Here is an 8072-nt window from a genome sequence, read left to right as displayed (position 1 = left end):
GGAGAGCTGTTGATAACAGGATAGAACAGCAGGAATTGTAGGCATCTGACTCCAATCCCACACAATTTTCTGAGAGTCTTTTATCCCACAATACACATCAGCTGTCCCACAATGCACAGTGGCAATTTCCCACAAGGTAGTGCTCCTGGCGGTGAGGTAGAGGACACAAGGATCCTCAATCACAGAGCAACTTGGTTTTTTTTGGCTGATACAACTGTGTGGACACGATACACTGGCGCAAGCAGCCAAGTATGAACACATGCTGCCAAAATGGTTTTGTTGGTGTCACAATGCCAAACAGAACTGGTACTGGAACAACGGTCTAGTGTCCACAAGGACTTATGAAGAGATGGGAACACAGAGGAAAAGAAGAGAAGTAAACGTATTCAGGGACTATTGAAGGGGGAGGCTTGGTTTTGTCAGCAATATTAGCAACCCCCCCCCCCCCCCAGCCCCCAAAGGCCCACAGATTAAGGCTATCATTAAAGATTGCTTTCTCTGTGACAGCCCCAGATTTCCTGGCTGGGCTCACAGCCATAGTCCTAGACAGTCAGGGAGGAGGGGGTTCCATTAGCGCTGAGATTTAACTGGGGAATCTGGAGAACAGCCTGGGGTGGATATTTTTTTTTCCCCTCCCGCATCTGCCCAGTGCAGCTCAGGCTGCTAGAGCTGTAAGAAACGTCTGCAAAATCATCAATCTCACGGGACCTCTCACGGGACCTCCACTCACCACGCGGTGAATTTAGGAGCACCGAGGAGCTCCCTGGGGGAGTGCGTCCTCCTGTCATGTGTTCCTATCCTGCTTCCAGGGTGAACCTCACAACCGGTCTGGGCGCCGCTGGTCGCGGAGCCGCTCTCACATCATGGGGGCTCCGAGTGTGACCCCCCTGCCGGAGGAGTAGCTGACCCGGGAGGCCTTTAGGACCCAGGGGAATGCCAGCCACCGTGCGAGGCTTTGGTGCCCACGCCTCCTACCAAAAATCCACAGCCCGGTGGCGCTGGGGCGCTCCCCTTCACCGGTTCCGCGAGAGATCCGAGCCTGGCGCCGGCAGAGAGGGAGCCTTCTCCCGCACCCATCTCAGCAGCAAAGGCCCCTCCCGGGAAAAATACCCCCCAGGCAAGGCTGCGTGGCCCTGTGCAGGTATTTGGGTTTGTTTTCTTCTGGCTTTTCAGAGGCTCCGGCCGCCCCTTCCTCCCTCCCCCAACCCCTCCACGGCTGCGGCGTTTCAGCACTACCCTGCCTGGACAGCTCTCAGCCGCAATCCTGCCCCGCATTCCTCCCTGGCCGCTGCTCCTCCGCTCCTCATCTTGCACTTCTCCGGGAGCAGTAGTATAGACATTCTCCAGCCAAAACCCCAGCCCCCGGCAGGGCAGGGGCAGGGGCGCAAGTTGGGAAGGGGGGGGGGGAAGTTCAGCTGAATGATGCAATCTAAAAACAAAGGCTGGGGGGAAGGAAAGTGAGGGGAGGCTGGAAGGACCCCCTAGCCAGGCGCTGGCAGATGGGGCGCGTGCCCAAGACCAGCAGGGAGCGGCTCCTCCTCAGTAAATTGCTGTCTGTTTTCATCCGGCACGTTAAACCCGAAGCGCGAGGGCAGGCTGGGGAGAACAATCAGGGGTCAAGCCGATGTTCTGGTTCCCCGAAGGGAAATCATCATTAATGGTGGTGCGCGCGCGGGGGAGGGTTGTGGGGTGAGTCACTTCCACCCGGCTCCCCTCAGCTCCTCCACTGCAGAAACTCAAGGAGTAAGTTGCTCTCATGTAATGTAAGATTAAAAAAAAAAAAGGATTTATCTTAATCGATTAAAAAACACCCTAAAGGCAAATAAAGGCAAGAAATACCATGTATTTTATCGGACCGACTGTAATTGATTGTCAGCTGTTCAAAGCTTGGGGGAGGATGTTGTTTCTGTGGGTCTTTTCCCCCTTCTCAAAATGCTGATTCCTAAATATTTGCTCCAAATAAGCCTAAATAAAAATGAAGTTAAGGAACAGATGGCTGGTCTTTCTTTCACTAGTCAACGGCTGAACTGGACCATATTTTGGAAGGAATGATCAAATTATAGAAAGACAGATTTCATGGAATCAGATGATAAAATTGATTTTCTAGTATATGAAAAGTTAACATGGCGCCAGCATGTAAATGACATACTATGCAACAACATTATGCCATGCATGGCATAGCAAAGGTAAGGATTTTATTTTTCAGCTAATAGTAAGTTGGATAACCTTATATATCTTTTACTGATTTGTAGTTAAGTATCCAGCTTGACATTAACAGGGTCCATTTGTTTTTGTCAGCATAATCAGTTCTAACATATAGAAAATATTGCTGATGATTTTAAGGATTTTATTGATTAATCTCATCTTTGAAAATCATTGAGTATTTTGTAGGAGTCAGCTTTTTGCAAAGTAATACAAAATAATGGAAACTGTAATAATCCATTTTAAGAACCTTTTGAGTTCCTGGTTCATTATTTAATCACTCCTGACTTTTTAATCTTGTGCACACCTGATTCTGCAACTCTTACTTATATTGCATAGCTCTTACTCCAGTGAGATTCTGCAATGTAAGGGTTGCAGGAATTAATTTGACAGCATTGGTTCACATATATAATTCATTAAAGTCTGTTTGCTTTGTACATAGAGCATACCTTATTCAAACACCAGGATGGGCTGCTGATGTTCCAAAAGAGGACAATATCGGATAAAATGCAAATGTCTTGGCTAGTTCTATAGTATACTTCAGATACATTCCTTAAACCTTGGATCTGTAAGTCCCTGCAGCTTTCCAGTTACATGTGCAATCGATGAAACATTTACATCACTGTTTGGCAAGAGCATTTTATTCTCTCACTATAGCTATTTCTAGTGTTACCATCTCTGTAGCATCTGGACACCACTATGACATTCACATGGCATGTAGTAAAGAAACAGAACCAATATCAGGCTTATTTTACTGAGGAGGGGAAGGGTTGTGAAGTTCAATGAGTAGTGGCCAATGCTGATTTTGTTTGGTGAATAAACAGAGCCTCATCCCTTTTGAATTCAATATAATCTCAAGAGATTTAATCTGAGAACTCCCCAAACAGTATTCTTCCATATAGGATTTGTGGAAATCAAAATCCTAATGTCTAGCACTTTCCTTAACAGACTACAAACCTTTATCCATTCTAAAAAGAAATTAAACTTCTCCTTTTATGTAAATTTGGAACTGAAGGTGTGTGCAAGGGGTCAGAGATAAAACTACAGGAAAATTCCAGCATTTCCTCATTTCAGTGGTGTGGAAGTCCATTCTCTTTCTTTCAAAATAAATGCAGTACAGGGTTAGTAAAGGGACTGATCCTGCAGGCCCTACTCAGGAAAAATGTTCACTGTCTTCATTGGGAATTATGCCCCCAATTAGAACTAAAAGCGGCAAGATTGTGCCAGTCATGTACAATTAACATTAGCATGCAGTGAACTGTTGTTTTTAAAAGATCCAACATTTATAATGTGGATCAAAAGAACAGGAAAATTAGGTAAGTTGTGTTTTTTTAAAGGCATAGGAATAAATCCATTGATTATGTGTCAGGTACAACTTATACATATGCTTGTGCAGATATTGTAACACAATCATCTCTACCCATATAGTAACTCCCGTCCCTCAGCATTTCAGTAACTCACCACTCAGATTTCAGCATGTTTCACAGATATCCTATTTGTATGCGAGAATTCATGGCATTATCCATTACTGACAATGTATTCTAAAAGAAGAATATTAAACTGCATGCACAGTGTAGTCCATTGGATTGAGTATGACAAAAGCCTATGAATATGATGCTTTGTGAAGGACTGCATACTGACATTTGGACTATTTGACACACATTTCATGAATAACATGTGTCCTACTGCCTGTTTTATTCCTTCTGAATTTTCCATACTTTGGATGCCCAAGTTCATTGATGACATTGCATATGATATGTATTTTATCAAGGCTTGGTTCCCTATTGATATCAAATTATTTGAGGAAAGACTGCTATCATTTTATTAGCTTATAAGATATTTTGTACAAAATATTTATTTAAAAGATATTTGAGTGCCACCATGACACTGTTTCTACACAACTTACGAAAATATATGATGCAAATTCCAGACTTAAAGATAATTGGCCAAATTCTCAATCGCTTTTACACCCTGCCACCTTATTGCTTGAATCTCTTAATGTTTATCAACCCATAGAAACAACAGGAGCAAATGGAAGCAGGTGGTGCAGTCTATGCTGCTCTACTTGTTGTGGAAAGGTGCCACAAATATCAGTCTAGTGGCTGCAGTGTTTTGTCCTGCACTATGGCTGAACTACCAGTGCTGGATAGATAAGTGTTGTGCTCAGGTAACCTGTAACTGACTTAGGGCTTGTCTACATGGTGCAGCAATACAAACTACAGGGGTATGATTTCTAAACCACTACCATGTTGCACAGTAATTGGTCCATGTAGACCCCTTTGGTTCACACTCAAAAGTTCCCTATTATTTTTTAACAACTATCACACAGTAGGGAACGAGCAGGGTCTGCACAGACTGCATGACACCTTACTGTGCTTTGGAAATCATACTCCCATAATGTGCACTACTCCACAATTAAGACCTGGCCAAAAGTTGTGTGTGTGTGTGGGGGGGGGGTAGCGTGGGGGGAGACTAACTTGAGAGCATTAGGGATCTGTCATGTGTTAGTGTCACTAAACTTAAGAAAGTGTTTATATTTGTACCGTAGCTAGGATTCCTAGTTCCAGGAAATTCTGGAGTTTTGAGTTGTTGAGTCTGAGGTTCATGTTATAATCACAACCGTTTCCTATTCCCACATTCTAGAGAAGCTACAATGCCCCAGTGAAGTAAATACCAGATTTAGAAAGATAATGAAATAAGATATTTCCCCCCATTTAACCTCACTGAGCCATTCTAACTCTTCATATAGAGAAGTAGGAAATGATTGTGATGGCACTAGTAAGATGGGACTCTAACAACCTCTCAGATTTTGATGGGAGAGCGAATCAAAGAAGAAGTGCAAATATTAATGAAACATAAAGAAACATTAAACTGCTGAGGTCTAGATTGTGCCATTTAGATTCAGCCTTACACTGGGGACAATGTGGAGCTGCAGAGCCGTGGAAGGAGCACTGGACACACTGTCTCATGGAGCTCTCTAGTGCATAGGAAGAACATGCACATAGCTTCATTTCAGCCAATGAGGTACAGCATAACCCTGGTCAGTATGTAAGGGGTGGAATGAGAATTGCATGGTGAGGGTACTAACTCAGGAAACCAGTGTTCCGCTTCCTGCTCCATCAAACACTTCCTGTATGACTTTGGGCAGACCACTTTGTCCCACTGTGCCTCAGTTTCCCCTCTGTAAAATGGGGATAATAGTACTTTGCTGCACGATAGGGCTGATATGAGGATAAATATCATAGTATCTCATGGTATTTAGTGTAACAGAGGCCATATATGCACTATACATAGATTCAGTTATAACTCCATCTCTCCTTTCCTGTTAGACAGGGGTGCTGGAACAATTTTTATAGTGTGGTATGTTGACAGCCATTGAACCAGACTGCAAACCTTGTATATAATGGAAACCAGTTCAAGCCAGGGAGTGCCGCAGCACCCCGCACTCCTATTCCAGCATCTGTGCCAGTAGGGAGTAGAATCTAACCCCAAGTTGTTTCACAGAGTTAATATCAACATATTTTAAAAAGCAATTTAATGAGATGACACCCACATGGTGAAAGTTGAGTCACTCTGGACTATCATCTTACTTCCATTTCTGCCCACTCACTTCCCTTCCAGAATGCTTTGAGCAGCCAATATCCTCACGGATGCCAGGAGTTAGAAATTAAGGATCAGATCCTAATGGAGCTATGCCTATTAACACCAGCTGAGGAGCTTGCCCTAATACTTTAGATCATCTAAAAGCCATGACAGCAAGCTTTCAGATGATTTACAGACTTGTCTAGCTCTCAAAGGTTTGGAGATGGGGTAACAAATCCGACTGGAACTGAAGTTAATGGTAAAAGGCAAGATGGTAATCAGAATAATCAGAGCAGTGCTCAAAGATACATATGAAGTGATGTTAATATCTAATTTGATGGGAACCCACAGGACCAGAGAAATGTTATACATCATTGGAAAGCTGGAGTCATCAGATTGTTGGTGATGTATAGCATTAATTTGTCAATGATGATTCACAAGCTATAATACCAGATGTAGTAGTGTGAAGGGCAATAGAGATAAGAATTGTCTGGAAGATGGAAAGATGGAAATGGAACGATTTTAAGGCAAACAAACAAATCTGGGTATAGGATTGGCTGCAGAAAAGATTTCAATGGTAGAGACAAACAACTGGTAGGATGCCAAAGAAAATAATGCAGATGGCCCAGGATACCTAAGTGCTAACTTCTGGCTCTGCCATTGACTTGCTGTGTGATCTTGGGAAAGTCACTTAAACTTTGTGCTTCAGTTTCTCCACATATCAGATGACATTAACAGTGCTTACCCATCTTTGTAAAGCACTTTGAGATCTTCTGATGGAAAGACCTATATAAGGGCTGCTGCTTCTTCTCATCTCAAAGCATCTCATCTTTACAGAGAGCAGTACAGTATCATGCATTGCTGTCCATGGCTTGTTCCTCCGCTAAGTGTATCCTGGTCATGTCCCTGCATACGATGTCCCACCATCTAAAAGGTGATTGGCCTCTAGGCTGGACTGACCTTGGTTGTATTTGTAATATTTTCTTTGACATCCTGTCAGCGGTTTATCTTCAGCAGCATCTTCACCAACATCATCGTTTTTACTTCAGCCAATCCTGCACCCAGATTTCACATCCTTCTCTCCTAATGTCTTCATTTGCCTTAAAACCATTTCATTTTACACCTGTCATCTTCTAGACAACTTATCTCCACTGCCTCCAGCTTTCTGGTGTCTGTTTCATGCAGCTGTTTCTGCAGCTGCTGCCAGACCAGAGTTATAGTGTTAGAATACTGGTTTGATAAGTTTTCACTTTGGTACCAATGTTTTTATCAGTCTCTCATTTCATCAACTTCTATGCTGCACTTGTAGCTAAGGCACATCATTTAACCTCATCCTTGATGGAACCATCAGCACTGATCAAGCTTCCTAGATACACACGATTTTATGACTTCACTGCTGCTGCATTTAACAGTTTGTCTATTGTCCATTTTCCAAGATGCACCCACTGGGTCTTTTTGACATTTATTATATAGTCAACTACACCAATTTTCCAAGGTGTGCAGAGTTTCATCATTAATTCAGATGTCTGCCAGCTATATGATGTCATCCGCATAAACTAAAGAGCTTAACTTTAGATCACAGCCACCAAACTCATTTACTATTCTTAACATCCAATTTAAGTACAAGATGAAAAGTGACCATGCCCTCTTGTCTTATGCCAAACTTCAACTTGAACCAGTTGCTTAATTTTCCACCAATACTTATGGCACTACAGGAGTCCTCATATATAACCTTTATAATTGCATTTATCCTATTTGGGATTCCATATGGTTTTACTACTTTCTGTAATGCTTCACAAAAGCATTTGATTTGGTTTGGAGAGAAGTACATGAAAACCGAAAACATCTATAATCCCCATTCTCACTTCCCCACTCCTACACCATTAACTGTTGGAGCGTGAATATCAAATGCAACTTTGCCAAGGTGTGAAGGTTCATTCTTCCTCACCTACTCCTCCTCAAAAACTGGCCTTAATCTGTTAACAACTGCTTTCATTTTTCCCAGGACTGATCATTATTTGGATTGGCAAGTCTCCTTTCTTCAGGATTGGTACAACTATTGTATTTCCAGTCATCCGGCATCTCCTCTTGCTCCCGTACGTTCATGTATATTTTTCCTAATGTTTTGATAGTACTTTGTCCTGCCAACTTTTAGCAGCTCAGCTGTTATATTGTCGATTCCTGCAGCCTTCCTATTTTCTAACTGCTTCTCTGCTCTTTCTTTCAATGGTTGTTTAGTGCTGATATCCATTGTGCCTTGCAAGCTGCCATGTTCATCTAGTTTGTCT

The 8072-nt window shown here is 42.7% G+C and overlaps 1 protein-coding gene across 1 annotated transcript in view; it reads left to right on the top strand.

The window, feature by feature from the left end:
• The first annotated feature begins 815 nt into the window (after nt 1-815).
• Nucleotides 816-8072, top strand: part of CLVS1 (clavesin 1) — a 135320-nt gene continuing 128063 nt past the window's right edge. Inside the window, exon 1 of the mRNA XM_007059459.3 lies at nt 816-1141. The gene's annotated coding sequence lies outside the window, so the exon portion shown is untranslated. The remainder of the gene's footprint in view (nt 1142-8072) is intronic.

This window comes from Chelonia mydas, chromosome 2, assembly GCF_015237465.2.
Source record: "Chelonia mydas isolate rCheMyd1 chromosome 2, rCheMyd1.pri.v2, whole genome shotgun sequence".
NCBI classification, from domain to species: Eukaryota; Metazoa; Chordata; order Testudines; family Cheloniidae; genus Chelonia; species Chelonia mydas.
The sequence above is the reverse complement of the archived record's forward strand: the minus strand, read 5'-3'. Positions and strand labels throughout refer to the sequence as shown.